Genomic DNA, 20,781 nt, shown 5'->3' with positions numbered 1-20,781 from the left:
CTTCGAAATACCTATGTCGCAAAGTTTGAACGAAATCCAGCTCTCAGGATTGGGAGTCTCTCTTTGTTGAGAAAAAAAAAAAAAAAATCCCCAATACATTCATATTATGGCAGAAATGTTCTTAAAGAGAGTTTGTGTTACGTGGATCTATATTTGATAAGAAAGGCTTTTACTTTCCCTTTATAGTAAACTAAATATAATTTTAAGTTAGAATATATCCAGTGTGCTCAGGTAAAACAGTAAAAGTCAGAAACCCGGCCAAAATGAGATAATTCGATACTTGAGATCTATAAATGATGATTCCTATCTTTAGTACAATTTTGTCAGTCAATTCTAAACCTGAATTGAGTAATCGCGTTTTGAAAATTTTAGTATATGTCTGACAGGAAAAAATGTTTCGTAAACAACAACACTTTGTGACGTACTATTTTTCCTGCTCACGCTACGCTAGGTATATAATGTTACGTTTTTATCTAAAGTACTGTGTGTGTATGTATAATTATAGGTTCCCTAAATGTATTCTTACATTCTTACCTACACACACACACACACACACACACACACACACACACACACACACACACATCAAGTAGACTGAAAACGTTATTTTCATACCATGAGGAATTTGTAAAATTTTCATTTACTATTATTGTATTTAAAAAGGTAGAACGGCAATATATTGACATGTATTTCCAACCAATTTTTGTCTGCTTTCTTGACCATTATTCTCACTAGTGCTGGTAGATGAGTGTTTTTTGTCCTTTATATTTGGTCTAGGAATTAATTCGTGCGGGTGGACAAGAGATGGCGCAACGAACGGAGCGTCCCACAGTTCCGTGTATCCACACATGTGTTGCAAACCCCTGTCATCGCGTATCGTTCGTAGTATAGGGCAGTGGGTTAAAGCGTCAACAACACCAGTTTGTAGTTAAGTGAACATGGCGCAATTTGTGCCTGATAAAGTGTTTTTGCGGGGTGTCCTGCTGCATTACTTTAACATGCAGAAAAGTGCGACTGAAAGTCATCGTATTTTGGTGGAAGTGTATGGTGACCATGCTCTAGCCGAGCGAACGTGTCAGAAGTGGTTTGCACGGTTTAGAAGTGGTGATTTCGGCTTGGCAGACCAAGAGCGAGCTGGACAGCCAAAAAAAATTCAAGACGAAGAATTGACAGCATTGCTCGAGCAGGATTCGTGTCAAACGCAGGAACAACTTGCAGCAGCATTAGGCGTTGATCAAACAACAGTCTCCAAACGCTTGAAAGCCATGGGAATGATTCAAAAGATGTCACATTGGGTTCCACATGAATTGAAAGACAGAGACGTTGAAAGACGAAAAACCATTTGCGAATTGCTGCTTCAACGACAGAGCAGAAAGGGGTTTCTGCATCGAATTATTACGGGTGATGAGAAGTGGATCCATTACGAGAACCCTAAACGAAAAAAGGCCTGGGTGAAACCAGGTGAACCAGGTCCATCACAACCAAAACGAGATATTCACTGTGCAAAGGTTATGCTGTGCATATGGTGGGATATGAAAGGTGTGGTGTACTATGAGCTGCTGCAACCGGGTGAAAATATGAATGGAGAACGTTATCGACGACAATTAATGCGTTTGAAGCAAGCTCTGGCCAGAACACGACCAGAATGGGAGAACAGACATGATAAACTTATTGTTCAACATGATAACGCTCGCCCACATGTCGCAAAACCGGTCAAAACCTATTTAGAAAATGTCGGATGGGAAGTTTTACCCCACCCGCCGTATTCACCAGACGTTGCTCCTTCGGACTACTACTTGTTCGATTGCATGAACAACGATTTGATTGGACAGCGGTTTACTTCTTCAGAAGATATCGAAACATGGGTCTCTGACTGGATCGCTTCCAAGGATGAGGACTTCTTTCGCCACGGAATCCGTACATTGCCTGACAGATGGGCGAAAGTGGTGGCTAGCGATGGACAATATTTTTCTTAAGGTATTTATGTATTTTGTGTTTGTACTACAGCTTCAATGTGTGCGTACCAACCGCACGAATTAATTCCTAGACCAAATACTTACAAATGGTTTACCTTGTAACAGCTGTAAATCACAAATCATATATTGATTGACTTTAACGGTTATTAAATATTCAGTTTTTTTTTTTTAAATATTATGTTTTAAAATATTCTTAACGATATCAACAAGGGCAAACGGATGATTTATACTAAACCATTCGTACTGTTACGAGGAGGAAGGCGACAGTTTCCTGAACCTCATTTTTACTGGTAACTGCATTACACCCTCTGCAGAGAATGGTAGAATGAAGAAAGTGGGAGCGAGAAAACCCACGCACAAGGTGTTTAACCACCACAAAGTTCACTTGGCTTGAACGGGGATCGAACCAGGAACCCCACGCACCAGAGCTGAACGCTTTACCACTGAGCCACCGCGGCCCGGTGTAGTTCCAACGTAATGCCCAATGATTACAATCTCCGGTCCTTCTAGGCAAGTGACATCGACAAACCTGTGCTATGGTGAAACAGATGCCTGAACATGCGTCGTGATTACGATCTACAATAATCAAAGGTACGTAGAATATAGTATAATCTCGTTTTTCTATTTTCGCTTATAATCTTTAAAAGCCGAAATCGAATAACTGAAATATTGATCATATTTTAAAATTCTGAAGTATAAAATCTGTGTAAGTTCTATATTTGATAAATATTTAAGATTTTTTTTTAAAAATAATTTTCAATATAACACTGTTACACAGATTTTATGTCACAAAAATTAAAATATATATTTCAGGTATTCCCTTTCGGCATTTGGGCTACTTGCCAACTATAGTATAGTTGTTTTTACTATAAAGATAGTAAATTCAACCCATATATGGTTGAATGCGTAGCAAAATTTTCAGCCAAATATTATGTTGACATTACTATATGACGTCATTCATGTCGTCATTTTTACCATATATAGGTTGTTTTCACCATATGGTAAATTCAACCATATTTTTCAACTATAGTAGGGTTGAATGAAATAGTTGAATTTACTCATATGGTTTTTGGAAGGTTGATTTTACCATTAAATAGTTGTTTCAACCATATTTTATGGTAAATTGAACTATAATATAGTTGTCCATATATTAACTATATTTTTTTGGAAAATTTAACTTTTTTTGTTGATTCAACCATATTTTTTTGTGTACGATAGTGTGCTCGCCGAAAGACGTCATCCCTCATGTACGTGACGGGCTAAATGGTAAATATGCTTTACAATTAATGTGGAATTTGTTATTATTGTAGAAGAATGTTTTGAATTTTTTTAAATATCGAATCTAGTGTAAATGAATATTGTCTGTCAGTGTGCCAGATTGAGGATATAGCTTCGTTGTTTTGGCATCACTGGAATATAATCAAAGAATTTTGCGTTTTAAAAAACTAAATTGAACTCTTCTTGTAGCATAAAATCGCACATACAAGTCACTTGTATATTTTCTGCACACTTAAGCAAACCAGCTTTAAATCAAACACAAAATGACAATGGAAAATTCCGCGGGTACTACGAACGAAAAAATCTTAATGAAAAGTAATATTTTAAAAATTAAAAGTCTAATAGGTGACCTTTAAGTTTTAATATTGTGTTCTTTATTCATTAAAAAAAAAAAGTAACTTTTCCCCCCTTCTTAGTACTAGGCTAGTCGAGCAAGCGTTACCCGCCACAGCGAACTCGGCCTAAGTGGCTACACGGTAATTTTAGTTTCACCAGAGTTGTAAATCATACTATGAGTCAGTCAGGGTTTCCAGGTCTTTTCTTTTCATTTCCCGCGCCAGAAGTGTAGAATGAGAATAAACTGCTTCAGTTGGTTTCTTGTGAGAAGATATGAAGGTTGTCGAAAAATATTGGTGCTAGCTGCAGTTTCTTCTTATGTAAAGAAAAAAAGACGCAGAGGAAACTAAGTACAGACAAAATAAGCGACCAAAACAGCTTACTTTATCTTAATCAAACTTGGAAAACAATTCATTTGATGTTAGATTGTTGCTTTTTTCATTTATTCCTACATCTATATTAATCTGTGTATCTGTATAAAAAGGATGTGTATGTTGGACCGCTAAATTCCAAACCACCAAGTATAAAATTTACATCATGATATTTTTAACCAATTCTCTGGTTTAATCTTTTAATTTTTTTCTTCTCATGATTTTGGCTAATTCTGAAATTCCTACTCTCTATCAATTTTAGCACCTTATTTTCAGTTTCAGAACAAAGTTGATAAAACACGAGCAGTTGCATAAAATAAAATTACATATTTTTCCCAGGAATATTTCTAAGCTGCATGGAAAGAAATGTCAGGAAACTGAAACATTATGTGCTTGTTTGACAAAACTAAATTTCGAAATAATTTGGCAACGTAGTTTTTCGGTCATTTTAAAGACTAGAAAGAGAATAAGATGTATTGAATCCCAATTTAAAATTACGGTCTTTGCTGTTTAATACATTTTCGATATACCTAAGTACCAAACTATTAGAGGTGGCATTTTCCGTCTTTCTCTTGTGCACACATCTATGGCTTAGACCATCTAAGGGCAACTGTTCCATCATCTAACATATCCACCCCATAAAATGCCGCATAGCCGGCCCTGGCCCTTTCGGGCTGTTGCACTTTAAGGTTTGGTATATATTAGGTATATTGGAAGTTGGCACAACTGTAACAAAGTATTTATTATTATTATTATTATTATTATTATTATTATTATTATTATTATTATTATTATTATTATTATTATTTATAGTGAACATCCAATTTAGCTCGATGTAGCTCTACTTAACGTATTAAATGAAATCATAAAATAAGAATATTCTTACCTTCTTCATTCTGAGAATTCCGTTCTATTCCCTCCTAGTCTGGAACAAATATCGCAGCCACTTCTCTCCACATTTTTATTTTTAAATCACGATTCATGTAGTTCGGATCTCTTAAATTATATAGGTATGGCCTATTTTGTATTTCGATTATAAACGCCTCTGTGTTAAACACACTAACCATGATTGGAGATGTACACAGGACACGTTTTCAAACACAACTGAAAATTTCTCTTTGTGATTACACTTGTGGTTATCTGTTTGGGGGTGGAGTTCAAGCTTCGGAGATAGGGACTCAAATTCAAGTTATTTCGTTGTTTCATCTTTTGCCTAAAGCCAAATATTTTGCTTATAGATTACCATGGCACCAGCTAACTGTCAATCAAGTGTATCACGAGAAATCACCGTGTCACATAGATTTTTCTGTGATTAGCTAATTTTTCGGAATTTCCTTCTATTTTGTGAATTTTCTTTTGTTATACACACACATACTTTATAATAGCAGAGTTCCAATCTCTGCACAAAGCGTCTTCCAAGCAGCTGTTTCTTGCTACAATCCCCTTGCCTGGCAACACGTCTTTCCTTCTTGTCCTTCCTTTTGAAATCTATTAAACAGCAGGCGGTCTATTGTTCCGACCTGCACCAAATACGCTCGAGCCGACGTTTTTTCAGCGATTTTATTGCTTTCGCGTTCATGTTTAGCCGACTAGATTTAAATACATGGTCAGCGTATTTCAAGCAAACGCATGAGCAATAAATACGCTTTGCGATCGCTTCAAATAGCCGCCTACTTACACAATAAGTGGGAGGCTAGTCGAGCGAGCGTTACCCCCCAGAGCGAACGCGGCCTAGGTGGCTACACGGTAATTTTAGTTTCACCAGAGTTGTAAATCATACTATGAGCCAGTCAGGGTTTCCAGGTCTTTTCTTTTCACTTCCCGCGCCAGAAGTGTAGAATGAGAATGAACTGCTTCAGTTGGTTTCTTGTGACAAGATATGAAGGTTATCGAAGAAGTATTGGTGTTAGCTGCAGTTTCTTCTTATGTAAAGAAAAAAAAAAGACGCAGAAGAAACTAAGTGCAGACAAAGTAAACGACCAAAACAGCTTACTTTATCTTAATCAAACTTGGAAAACAATTCAGTTGGTGTTAGATTCTTGCTTTTTCGATTTATTCCTACATCCATATTAATCTGTGTATCTGTATAAAAAGGATGTGTATGTATGTTAGGAATGGTATAGAGACGAGATGAAACTCAATACACTCTCGGTCTCGTCTCGAGTCGAAAAACATCGTATTAACCTCGGTCTCGTTTCCATCAATATATGGAAATCCTTCGTGACTAAGCGGTAAGCGTACGTGTCTTTGGCGTGGTAGACCTGGATTCGATTCTAGGCAGGAGGTTATGTGGTTAGGGTAGGGTGATCAAATCATCAACTAGAAAAAACGGGACAACTTTTTACTTTTAGATAGGTTGCTTCCCTAAATATATATTTTGGCTCTCCCTTCTCTATTTCTTTCTTTCTTTCTTTCTCTCTCTCTCTCTCTCTCTCTCTCTCTCTCTCTCTCTCTCTGTATCTCTCACAAAAAAGGCAAATTTACACTTTTTCGTTTTAAAACCTATTAAAAGGTTGTGGAATTAATTAAATAACAAGTAACTATCAGCAACTAACAAAAAAAACAAATTTTGAAAACATTCTCTCTTCCAAGCGACAGAAAAGTTTTAAAATATCCATGTTGCCCACCAACCTATGGTTGAGGTGAACAAGAAGACTGAAAATATATGAAACACTCATCAATATGTCAACAACAAAATCTGTCACTGGCAGAATTTATAACGAACTACTTTCAACTTCCAACTAGCTTTATTTTCTTTTTCTTACTTTTAAACATTATTTCACTTAGAACTAGTTTTCTTTTTACTTTCAGTTTTATTGTTCTATACTTTGTTCCCCTTTCGTAAATGACAGTATATTATATCTTAGTTAAATCACGGAAAAACTGTACTGATCTGATGACAGCGCCTCAGTCTTCCACCCCCAAAACAGAGAGTAAAAACAGTTTGTTTTTCATAAGACTTTCAGCCCGTTGCACTGTCATCTGCGCAGTGGGTCTTGAAATGAAATGAAATTTTGAGTTTTACGTCCCACGGTTATGCCGGTTAGGCTAAAGGAGACGGTGATGATGAGAGATGAGTGAAATGGTGGAATGAAGAAAGTGGGAGGAAACGGGAGAACCCCGAGAAAACCCACGAGCACGGTGTTTGTCCACCACAAAGTTCACTTGGCGGGGGCTGGGATAGTGGGAGTCTGGAGAGGGAGGCCTAGGAGGGAAAACAGTGCAACCACCACATCCAATGTCGCAAACATCGTAATGACGTTGCTCAGTAATTAGACATATTCCAATATAATTACATAGCTTAGAAAATAATAATATAAATTAGGAAATTTTAGATTGGAAAGTTTCTTGTACCCAGTGTACGTAAATACGGGACATTTTGGCGTCCCGGGAAAATTTTTCGGGACACCGGGAATGGTAGTGAACGGATGGTTACCCTAGGTTAGGGTCCCACGTTGAGCTGTAGTTCACGTCTGATGTAGCCTCGCTGATATAGTCGAAAGAGACGGAGCAAGAGGCATTTTTTTCTAAGATATCCTCTGTATCGAAAACAAATATTAGACCCCAATCAATAAATTCCAACATTTACACTACTTTATACTTTACTAGCTATGCACGTCCCTTTGGAGAATGGGGTTCCGGATTCGAATCCTGTGGGAGATCATTGAAAAGTTTCAGCGCATAAAGGTTGTTTAGATTCCACCTTAAACTGTAGGTTCACATCTTGTATAGCTTCGGTGCTGAAAGGACCGCTAAATTCCAAGCCACCAAGTATAAAATTTACATCATGATATTTTTAACCAATTCTCTGGTTTAATCTTTTATTTTTTTTCTTCTCATGATTTAGGCTAATTCTGAAATTCCTACTCTCTACCAATTTTAGCACCTTATTTTCAGTTTCAGAACAAAGTTGATAAAACACGAGCAGTTGCAGTTAAAATAAATAAATAAAATAAAATTACATGTCTTTTCCAGGAATATTTCTAAGCTGCATGGAAAGAAATGTCTGGAAACTGAAACATTATGTGTTTGTTTTACAAAACTAAATTTCGAAATAATTTGGCAACGTAGTTTTTCGGTCATTTCAAAGACTGGAAAGAGAATAAGATGTATTGAATCCCAATTTAAAATTATGGTCTTTGCTGTTTAAAACTTTTCGATATACCTAATTGTAAGTACCAAACTATTAGAGGTGGCATTTTCCGCCTTTCTCTTGTGAACACATCTATGGCTTAGACCATCTAAGGGCAATTGTTCCATCATCTAACATATCCACCCCATAAAATGCCGCATAGCCGGCCCTGACCCTTTCGGGCTGTTGCGCCTTAAGGTTTGGTATATATTAGGTATATTGGAAGTTGGCACAACTGTAATAAAGTATTTATTATTATTATTATTATTATTATTATTATTATTATTATTATTATTATTATTATTATTATTATTATTATTATTATTCATAGTGAACATACAATTTAGCTCGATGTAGCTCTACTTAACGTATTAAATGAAATCATAAAATAAGAATATTCTTCCTTCTTCATTCTGAGAATTCTGTTCCATTCCCTCATAGTCTGGAACAAATATCGCAGCCACTTCTCTCCACATTTTTATTTTTAAGTCGCGATTCATGTAGTTCGGATCTCTTAAATTATATAGGCATGGCCTTTTTTTTATTATTATTATTTCGATTATAAACGCCTCTGTGTTAAACACACTAATCATGATTGGAGATGTACACAGGACACATTTTCAAACACAACTGAAAATTTCTCTTTGTGATTACACTTGTGGTTATCTGTTTGGGGGTGGAGTTCGAGCTTCGGAGATAGGGGCTCAAATTCAAGTTATTTCGTTGTTTCATCTTTTGCCTAAAGCCAAATATTTTGCTTATAGATTACCATGGCACCAGCTAACTGTCAATCAAGTGTATCACGAGAAATCACCGTTTTACATAGATTTTTCTGTGATTAGCTAATTTTTCGGAATTTCCTTCTATTTTTGTGAATTTTCTTTTGTTATACACACACATACATTATAATAGCAGAGTTCCAATCTCTGCACAAAGCGTCTTCCAAGCAGCTGTTTCTTGCTACAATCCCCTTGCCTGGCAACACCTCTTTCCTTTCTGTCATTCCTTTTGAAATCTTTTAAACAGCATGCGGTCTATTGTTCCGACCCGCACCAAATACGCTGGAGCCGGCGTTTTCTCAGCAATTTTATTGCTTTCGCGTTCATGTTTAGCCGCTCAGATTTAAATACATGGTCAGCGTATTTCAAGCTTACGCATGAGCAATAAATGCGCTTTGCGATCGCTACAAATAGCCGGGGTCTAACTGTATGATCCCATTTTCCACGAAGTAGCTTACGCACATGCAAGCACGTCAGGAAATCGTATATTATGGACAAATGTTGTAGTAAAAGCAAATGTCTCTCGACGAATAAGGAACAAGTTGAGTAAGGCTATACCATAAACCCAAGAAAACATATTATTCCTTCTTAAAAGAACACTTTTTTTTTGGCTCAGTTGTCATTAACTAACTTGTATAAAATTTCATTAATCTAAGTGTAAGACGGTAAAAATGAACTTACTTTTATTCAGCACGCCCTCGTGAAGGAGCAAGACATGAATTAATGCGGTTTACTAAAGCCAATGTGAACACCTTCTCCAATATATCTGGAGTAATCATCTCTACGCTCTGGACAATTCTTTAAGTCATCTACCTTGTTACATGGTTTTTGATAGAACCCTTTTTAGGAATCTCCACAAGAAAAAAAAATGCATGGAGGAAGATCTGGACTACTTGGTGGCCATTCGACACTTCACCGCTTAGAAATAAATCATTTCCCAAACTTCTCTTTTAAAAGATTTATAGTCGTAGTCGTATAAGAAGGATTTTTATTGTGGTTATTTATTGTGGTTTTCAAAGTGATTTTGGGACCGGAAAGGGGAAGTTGTAGCCTCACAATGACCACCGGCACATGGAAGTGGCTTCTGAGCGTAAATTCTGTGCTATTAGTGATTATTTTTACGCTCACGCCAATAACACAAATAACGAAAAGTTTAAATTTTTCTTGTCGGTACTGTTGCCCAATATAAGAACGAATGGCCGTAATAAAATTCCGGACGCATACACCATTATATGTACAAGCGAAAGAGTTTTATTGTATTTTCTAACTAAAAATGCAAATTCACTCCAGAATTCTTACAAATAATTAGAGAAAACTGCTTTCAACATTTCACATTGACACTCTCATTAGACAAAAGAAATTCTGAGTCCACACCCTAAAGAAGTCCACACATGGGTATTATCTTATTGTCACTTAAGAATTCTTTCTAAACAAATATTTTTTTCTAAAATAATGCCAAATTTCACATTAACTATAAAAAAAGTGTTTCTGCCAGTAGGTCTTCTGGTAAGAATAATCATATTGAATTTATGATGCTTTTCAGATAGAGCTGTAGTCCCATATTAGTCACTGGTACATAAAAGTAGTATTGAGCATTATTTCTGTACATCTTGCAACTAATTTGACACTCATGAGCACTCTCAAAATAAAATTTGTAATTTCTATCAGTCCTTCCCCTATGACACTCAAAGGTACCAAATTACCCACCGTACCCTGTGCCTCCTGTTACCAAAATAATATTCTAGATTTTTACTATCATAACGCCAAATTTCACATTACTTGACAAAATTCAGCTTCTTCCGTATGTCCCTGCTAAGGATATTTATAGTGAATTTTTAATGTGATTTTTGGAAGGGAGGCTGCAGCTCAATATCAGTCACTGGCACATGCAAGGAATATCGGAAAATTAATTTTGTATTATTTGTGATCGATCTGGATTTTCTAAAACAAAATTTGAAATTTTTATAAAGATCCACAACTTATGCTTCACCCCCTGTGCCCCCTAAGGCGGTACGTTACAACAATAATATTCCAGATGTGAAAAACGGATACCTCTTTGCTACAACGAAGCCAAATTTCACATTAATTAACAAAAAAATACCTTCTTCTCGTATGTCTGTAAAGATATTTATGGTGATTTTTTTACTTTTGAAAGGGGGCTGTAGCCCCATTATTAGTCACTCTTACATGTAAGGAGCATTGGAGCATTAATTCTGTGACATGTGTGATTAATCTGACGCTTACTGGCATTCCGAAAATAAATGCTGGGATTTTTGTAACACATCATCCACCACCTTTTTACGCCCCTTGCCCCCCAAAAGGGGGGCCTTCCCAAAATAATGTTTGAGACGGCTTTACTAGCTTTGTGAATGAGTGTTTTTGCATTTTGTAACAAATACAACTCATTTGCTCCAAAATCTTCACGGATAATTATTGGATAAAACTACTTCCAAAATTTAACATTGGATCTCCCATAAGGAAAATGAACTTTCGTGTTTACACCCCTAAAAGAGGGGCAAAACAGCAATTTTCTCTTATTTCCTTTAGAAATTCGAAAAATTCAGATAATTCTCAATAAGAGTGCCAAATTTCACGTTAATAGTGTGAAAAATTTATCTTCTCCGAGCTGTAGAAAATTACACGAATTATAGAACAGTCTGTACGAGGGTGGGCTGATAAGTTTTCGGCCCGACCCAGAAGGACTTGAGCTGCAGGCATGAAAGTGTGAGGCTATTCAACATAGTCCCCTCGAAGGTCAATACACTTGGCACTTCGATGCTGCAACTTCTCCAACCCCTCAAAAGAAAAAAAAAATCTCAAGGTCTGCAAAATCTGTTCCGCAACTGTTGTAACCTTTTCATCACTTTGAAATTTCTGTCCTTTCAGTGCTGTTTCGAGTTTTGGAAACAGATAATAATCAGAAGGGACAAGATCTGGCGCGGAAGGTGGGTGGTCAATGCACTGAAACCCTAGGTCCCTCAGAAAATCCATTGTTCTACCAGCCTTGTGGACGGGAGCATTGTCCTGTAAGCACAAGACACCTCGTGTCAACTTTCCCAGGCGCCTTTCTTTAATAGCGTCCTTCACCTTAGCCAGCAGACTGCAGTAACACTCTGCAGTTATGGTTTGACCCTTCGGAAGGTAGTCTGGGAGCAAAACACCATCCTTATCCCAGAATATTGAGGCAAGCACCTTCCCTGCGGAATTTTTTGCTTTGAATTTTTTGGGCCTTGTAGATCCTGAGTGGCGCCACTCTCATGACTACTGTTTGGTTTCCGGATCAAAGTAATGCAACCACGTTTCATCTTGGGTAACAAGCCGATTCAAAAAATCGTCCTTGGAGTTCGCAAAATGCTGTAAAATCACCTGCGATGATCTCTCACGTTCGCGTTTCTGATCCGCGTTCAAACATTTCGGAATCCATTTCGCAGAAAGCTTGCGCATGTCCAACTGATCATGGATTATTGACCCAACACGTTCTTTGGATACGTGCACTTCGTCAGCTATCTCCTGATGAAAAATCCGTCTGTTGTTCAAAATCAGGTCATGAATCTGGTCCATTTTTTCCGGAGTTGACACTGACAGTGACCTGTCACCATCTTCTGTTGAAAATTCACCACGCTTGAAGTTCGCACACCATTTCTTCACAGTGGAATATGAAGGCCAGTGTCCACCCAATGTGTCTAGCATGCAACCATGGTTTTCCTTGGGCGACTTCTGTTGCAGGAAGAAGAACTTCATTACACCTCGCAACTCCTCTTTGGTGAATTTGACATCTGGCTGCGCCATGGTTCATTCAATTACCTGTAAAATATAAACCGTTCATCGTAGAATCGTGAAATTTGGTACTTAAACATATAAAAGATCAACATTTTACATGACATCAATCACATCAGGGTAGTACATTCGGAAGGGGGTCGGGCGGATAACTTATCAGCCGACCCTCGTATATATATATATATATATATATATATATATATATATATATATATATATATATATATATGGGAGCAGGAAAATTCGGTGTGGGGAATGTTAGGTGTAAAGAGAGATTCGTTGTAGTAGGCCGTAGGATTTATTAAAAACTCAACTTTGAGGATAACTGAGCGTATTAGTTTGAAGTTCAAACTGAAGTAGACCGTAGAATTTATTAAAAACTTAACTTTGAGGATAAATGAGTGTATTAGTTTGAAGTTCAAGTTTTGTGTAGAACGTACTTTTACTGTCTACTATCGTTTTTACTGTTTACTGTCTACTTTATATTGCTTTATATTGAATTATGTTCCTGAAATTATTGGAATTCTAGATTTCGAGGGATTTTAACATTTTATGGCCCTTACATGACGAGAAATTTGTCCTCAAAGTCCTCCAATCAGACACTTTAGTTTGTTTACCTTAAGGCAAACAAACTAAAGTATCTGATTGGAGGAGAAGTCAGCTATTTGTACAACTATTATCTGATAAAACCATCCTGCTTTATATTGCCCTTTCCACTAAGACTGTTTTGATCAATATATTTTTGCATGTTACATATGTATATACAGAGTGATTCTTTGAAAACTCACGGATTTCATTTGACTCTAGAATTTCTAACTGAAGTCAGATTTTCATGCGGTTTGCTGCAAATCATCAAAAAGGAATGAGAGATTTATGGGACTATGTTTACTGGTTTAAATTCATCCGGGGTAATATAGAGCAGACCGCAAGAAAAACAGCAAATATTCGCCATTGTACGTTACAGTTCGAATGAGATATTGGATATTTGAAGCGAAATCACATGTTGAATAGAGATTTCTTGGATGACTTAGCACAGTATAATTCTCAATACAACGGCCCAGTTTCTTGTTTCTTATTGACCGTCGCGAGGATGCCATCTAACGAAGAAACTCAAATCTCTACACCGCACCTCACCTAATTCCAATTCGATATAGTGGCGAATATTTGCTGTTTTTCTAGAGGCGTGGCCGATATTACCCAAAATGAATTTAAACCAGTAAATATATCTTCATAAATCGCCCAACGTTCCTTGATCATTTGCCACAAACCGCATGAAAATCGGACTTCAGTTAGAAATTCTAGACCCAAATGAAATCCGTGAGTTTTAAAAGAATCACCTTGTATATGTTCTATGATGTACTATAGGAAAGGTGTTTTTAGTTGTTCCTATAACTATTCTCTGAACTTATAATTGTTTTATTTCTGACAAAAAGTGTCAGCTTCATTGTGTGATGAAAAGTAGTTTATAGTAATACCCCGAGAAAGACATGCAAGAGGTAGTGGACTGAAGGCAAAAAAGTAAATCTGCTTTTCTTGAAATAGGAAATAACATTTTATTCGTTACATTTTATGGTTTTCGTTTTCATAATATGAAGTGTCGTAAATTATCGTAAGTGGTAATATTCAATATGCATTATAGCGAATCTACCTTACACCTAAATTTCCGCACACCGAGTTTTCCGTACACCGAAATTTCCTAAACCCATATATATATATATATATATATATATATATATATATATATATATATATATATATATATATAATATGATAATGTACGGAGGAACCACTTCTTGTTCTTTAGTACTTCATAGTGTTCATAGCGGACTCCATTTTAGGGTCACTGGTGCCCCGTCCACTACCGATTTCAATATGTTCGCTCTAATACTCGCTATGTGTGATTACATGTAACCTTTTATGAGGAGCCGTTTCCTTTAGCCTAACTGGCATAGTCGTGGGACGTAAAACTCAAAGATTTCATTTCATTTTATTTTTCTTTTATGAGGAACAAGATTGCACTTGATCATTTTTTTTCTACTTCTTATAATTTGTAAGCTAATCATTTTTTTCTACTTATTTTAAAACTTTGATTCCCGTTCTTTAATCTCTTATAGAAGTTTTCGGGAAACCAAGTTTGCCATTTCTTTTTCTAAATCCGCGGAAACTCCAAACACCGTTGCACGAGATAGGGGCACGGTTCCTCAGTTGTGCCCTCCCCGCTGCTGTAGTGGCTAGCACGTGCGTCTTCGGTGTACGGGGTCCCGGGTTCGATTACCAGCGAGAGAGCTTTTGAAACTTTAACTGCCCTCCATGTTTCTGTGTTCGTCTCTCTGTCGTTAAGGAAGTTACTGGAAAAACTGTAGACTGTACAGGGCAGTGAAAATATAGTAAGATAAGGAAATTAAGTTACTGCTACTTATTCGGTGAATCAGTTAACTTTTTAAAAAGTGGTAGAGCGCTAACATCTAGTGCGTGGGGTCCTTGGTGGACGTGGATTTTTTCGGGATATTCACATTTCCTTAAACTTTCTCATTCCACTAATTCTTCCATAATAATTCATTTGTTTCAATCATCGTCCCCTTAGGCTAAATGGTATAATAGTGAGATGTTAATCTATAATTTCTTTTAGTGTTGCATGAGCTAGCACTTCCGTTTTGTTTCCCTCTCAAAAAATGCAAAAGTCTTCCCAAATTGGTTCCTCAAAATTGAAACAAGAGTTGAGGCCGCATAGTGAAAAAACACTTGGTCGTCACTGTGTTATATGCTGGAATATCCAAACGAAAGTAGCCGTACTATAATAAATGTCCAACAGAAGAAAAAGTCGTGCTTTTGTGATGGATCAATAACGCTACTGATTTTCATTTTACTGGCATGCTTTTACTTGCTACATACCTGTGAATTCCTAATTTAGAAAAAGGAAGGAAATAAACATCGCATTCATTACGTCATTTCTGTATGAAACGTCATAACAGCCAAGCTTACATGAAACGGAACTGCCTGTCACAGAGAGAACCATCTCATTCCTATTCGTTATTTTTATGCATACGAATTACGACTAAGAACTCACTTGTAGATTAATCTCGTTCAAGAGGTGAGATTATACTCACTAGTACTTAGTCATCTTTATGCATATCACCCATTAAGTCTAACGGTTATGCTTTTCACCCTAAAGGACACGGGTGATGAATGATTATGAAAGAATTGGCAGAAGGAAACTCTCGAAAAAAAAAAACAAAAAAAACACACGAACACAATGCTATCCTCCAAAAACTCACATGGCCTGAAATCGAACAAGGGACACCTTGCATCAGAGGTAAATTTTCTACCACTGATCCCCCCAATCAAAAGTGAAACGCTCGCTGAGGAAATTTGCGTCAAGTAATCTACAAGTGGGACAGGATACTTTTGATGAAAATGGTAATCACCTTGCACAAGTATTGAGGGCAACATCATATCGTTACCTTAAAATAGTTACACTTGTCATTATTTCTAAACCAAATATAACACTGAAGAAGAGAAGTGAAATAGAAAATATTTCAACGAACACAAAAATATGAAACATTTGTAATTATTCGACATTCGAGAAGGAGAGAAGAGGGTGTGCAAAATGGATATGGGTAGTTCTCCTTCCCTTAAAGGCATGAATAGAAGTGTATGAAACTTCCATATTATGGATTACTCAGAATAAAACTGCTCAATTTCAGATAATGAAACGTCTCTAGATGTTTCCCTTCATTTTATCTTTATTCTATAGAATACCCCCCCCCCCCAAAAAAAAACTTATTTTAATAAAATCAATATACATACATACATACAAAAATGTGTATGTCTAATCTTTTTAAAGTCCTTTTACACTTTAAACCATTCAAAAGTTAAGGGCGTTCCAGTTTTTGAACATAGTGCAAATGTACTTTTCGTATTACTCAATTTGCTTAAGATTGTACAGAAGGCTAGTTGATAACTTCTAAGTACATTATATCTATCTATCTATCTATCTATCTATCTATCTATCTATCTATCTATATATATATATATATATATATATATATATATATATATATATATATATATAGAGAGAGAGAGAGAGAGAGAGAGAGATTAAGAAGAGTATACTTTCCTTTATAGAACGTATGATGACTATAGAATTTGTCTACTCTCACCTCACTCCAATAGCAATGTAAATACTTGATACCTACTTGTAGCGTGTTCATCTCGTTTTCGGATACCTACTCACCTAGGAATATATTTTGGCAACTAAACTAATGAGCCCTTGTTCAAATCCACTAAAAGACGTTTACAATATAAAATAGAAGTGTCCTGGAAATCTAGTTAAACATAAAACGAGGCTGAATGATTTCGACCTTTTGGCTAGACATAATTCACGGTATTTTTCAAGCCAGGGGTAGTAGCGTTGTTCCTTAATTCACCTCTCTCGGAGGTGAGTTAGTGTGGTGGGGAACAACTTATACTGTGAGATTTAGGATTTAGGAATTAGACTTCTGGGTTTTCGGCATCTATGGCCGTGATAGCCCTTCAGGTATGGATATGAGGGATAACATCCCTCGGCGAGCACACTATCCGAGGAAAGGGAAGAAGCGGCCTGGGACCTGTATGTTAGGTACCACTCCGGCATTTGCCTGGTGGGAATGAGGAAAACCCACGGAAACCTTACTCAGGATTTTTGGCCTGAAAAGGCTTTAACACTTTTGCTACCGAGTGTTCCCGTCTCCCCACCAGGAATCAAACCCGGACCGCTTTCACCAAAGACGAGAGCGTTAGTGACTACGCTAGGCGGGGCCACGGCTTATGGACTTACTGTGAAAGTTATACTTGCATGATGGCTGTGCACCTGCCAAGAGCACTAGATTCAAGCCGTTGTTCGGTGTTCACGTTAATAGTAGGTCCCGTTCTTCATAACCTCAGTCTTGCATAAGAAAGCAAAACACAGAACCTTAACTGAACGGTATAATTCAAATATTTCCAACTCTGCATTTGACATTTAATTAAGCTAATTACATGTATTGTACAATTCTATTGCTGAATTGAAAGTGCCACACACATTGCCGAAATTAAATGAAATTTCTTGGGAGTTGTCGGCTTGCCTCATTCCTATTACCGTTTAAAGTAACACGCAACTCGATTTTCTTCTGTTACGTGTGCTCGAAAAGGTTGGTCGAGTCACAATACAATAGCTCCAGTCCTTTTTCAAATTAATCGGTATTGGAAAGTAATCATCTCACTCGAATGGGGGTGGATTGTGCAGGTGCTTTCATGAGAAACTCTTGAAGGCAGGTAGAAAAAACAGATAACTCCAGGGTTGATAGAAAAAAAGTAGAAACAGACCTCCGGGCAGGAGTGATTTCGTTGCAGCTATTGTTGACGGCCAGTACAGTTCGATTCGCTTTGGAATGTTGGATGACAGAGCAGAAGCTGGGTGGCAGATTGGCAAAAGAGAGAATTACACTAGCACGTTTCTTCGGTTGATTTCAACTTCTTGTCTGTATGATTTTAAGTGAAACACCTGGGAGTAATGTTGCGCCCAACTTTAGTTTTCGAATAAACATGGAAAACACCTATAAGGAATTACAAAACATACAGATCATTTCAATAGATTTTCAGCAAATGTACAGGGTAAAATACATCAATGGAAAAAGAGACAATGTACTTGTAAAGAAAAATTAAAAATCCCACTTTTCTGAAAAGCCCTACAAGATAACGTAGCAGTTCATTCAGCGAATATAAATCAGCTGAGCAAATAGTCCCATTGTGGCTATATGGTTAGCGTGCGTGTTTTTAATGTGAGAGACCCGGGTTCAATTCCCGGTGGGAGCTCAGTGGTTCGGATTCAATGTTAAACTGTAAGGTTATGTCTCATATAACCTCGTTGGTGACAGAGACCTCTAATCAACCAATCATCCAGATCAGCAACAATCTAGAATTAACATGTTTCGAGTAGAAAGATTTCCTATCGCTGCATCGAGGCAAAAGTTTGAAATTCAATATGTGGGATATTTCAAGGACAATTTTCGACGTGGTATGTTTTAAAACACGTGATTATTCATTACTTTTTTAGTGCCCAAAACAGTTTTAAAAAAAACGACTATGCTTCTCGATATGCATCAGTGGCTTAAGCTAGTGAAATATTACGGAAGAGAAAAAGGGATGTAAGGGAGGGGCCTACTTCGATATCCTCTTAAATATATTTTGCTGGAAGTTATGCAACCCGATAAAGATTCAATGGATTACACACGTTTAAGGCATTTTACTCGTAAATCTTCTTGACTAGCATAACTGCAACACAACTTGAGCGAGACCACATTTAAAATATGATTTCAACAGATCTAATAAAATTCAATTAAAAGTGATATAGCAGTTTCCGGATATTGGCACATTCTCAACAGACATTGGATGGAAATTACGAAAAGAAATGGCAAATGAATGTAACTTTTTCCGCAGAGAAGATGATATATGTCAATATTTATCCTGTAAATTGAGGGCTACCTGTAGTTTTGTCATGTTTAGATGACGTTATGCCGTTGAAAGGAGTTAGAACAGAGCAACGATCGGAACGTTTACTGAAATTATGGATTTTTTGCTTCTAAATATTCTTTAATTTTAAAATGAGACAAAGGGGCAGTACTGCCATGAAACTGAAAATTCTTTTCCACTACGAAATACCCACGAAATGACGCAGGCCCTAAATCGAGACGAAACGCTCCAGAGTTAAGTACAATACCACGCTATCTATAAAACTTACTTTTGAAAGACACTCAAAATATTTTTACTTACTTTAATTTTACAAAATACATTACGTAATATCTACCACACACTATTATCCTGTTTTGAAAATGACGATTCAGAGCTTTTGCGTATCTTTTACTAAATTCATACAAAATCAGATACAAATAAATTCATAACCATTCTATTATACCAAATGACTTAAACGTAATGCTGTAGTTGATTCTTATGTTTACGGTAGTCATTCTATATTAAGTTAATAAGAAATTACTAAACAATATATTTTCAATGCGAACGATTTTTCTTGTAGTTGAAATCTTTCTTCCCTTTTCCTTTCTTTCTCTTTGTTAAACATAGGCCTACATTGTGCCCCCAATGTGAATCACTCCCATTAATAATGCGGAGAATCTGTGGAATTCTTACAAGTAGTTAGAACTTATAAACCCTAAAGGAAACACAATATTTCCAATAAAACAGAATATTTAAAATTATATATATATATCGGAATAATTAACAAATCCTAACTTTCCAGCAACTAAAGTTGAATACATGCAGAAATGAACAGCGTATTTAAAAACAAGAATGATACCCTCCTGTTAATTACCAAGTGATTAATGTACTAGGAACTACATGGTAACATGAGTTAAGAAAAAAAAACTCGATGGCAGAAAAATGCTTAGAAACACTTGACTAATCATGCAACAAAAGGAAAAGACGAAAAATGGACAGAAGGAACGTGCACATCTATGGCATTTCTTGTAGAGATTAAACAGACCACAGTCCCTACGACTGCTTCAAATATGACACCAAGTATAAATCATTACCAAAGATTGACAGAATTTGAAGAGGCGACAAGACAACATGGTATGACATAACATCGACGCTTTTAGAGTATTACTGAACATTTTGGATTTACTGTTCTTTGGTAGACTACAATTAAGGTTTTGATGGATAAAAAAAAATATAAAAGAAGAACTCTCAAAGATAGATTCAAAAATATTTACTTTTCTACACATTTAGATAATGTTGCTATTATTACTAAAGAGTAATTTAATTTCAGGTTGCATCTACGTCACTCTTTGAAATGTCGAATTTCGGTAGCGCAAAAGAATGGAATAAAGTGATTAGAATTTATCACCACATTATTCGAATGGCTATTCACAGAGTTTGGTCGCTCCTAGTAATCATTATGATTGACAATATGAAATGTTATGGAATTTTAAGAACTGACGTCAAATGCTTACTAAATTTGAAACCTTTAGATTTGTTAGAAAAACTTCCAAATTCAGAGTACCTATTACAGTTTTCTATAACCTTACAGCTTAAGTAGAAATAATACAAGACGATAGCTTTCTTTTGGCTGAAGCTGTTGATTTTCCTCATTAAAATTTCCT

The 20,781-nt window shown here is 36.5% G+C and overlaps 1 protein-coding gene across 6 annotated transcripts in view; it reads right to left on the bottom strand.

Moving 5' to 3' along the window:
- Nucleotides 1-20,781, bottom strand: part of Su(H) (recombining binding protein suppressor of hairless) — a 697,852-nt gene that overhangs the window by 431,362 nt on the left and 245,709 nt on the right. The window lies entirely within an intron of this gene.

The sequence above is a fragment of the Thermobia domestica genome, chromosome 6, assembly GCF_964235325.1.
Source record: "Thermobia domestica chromosome 6, izTheDome1.hap1.1, whole genome shotgun sequence".
Taxonomy (NCBI): Eukaryota; Metazoa; Arthropoda; class Insecta; order Zygentoma; family Lepismatidae; genus Thermobia; species Thermobia domestica.
The sequence above is the reverse complement of the archived record's forward strand: the minus strand, read 5'-3'. Positions and strand labels throughout refer to the sequence as shown.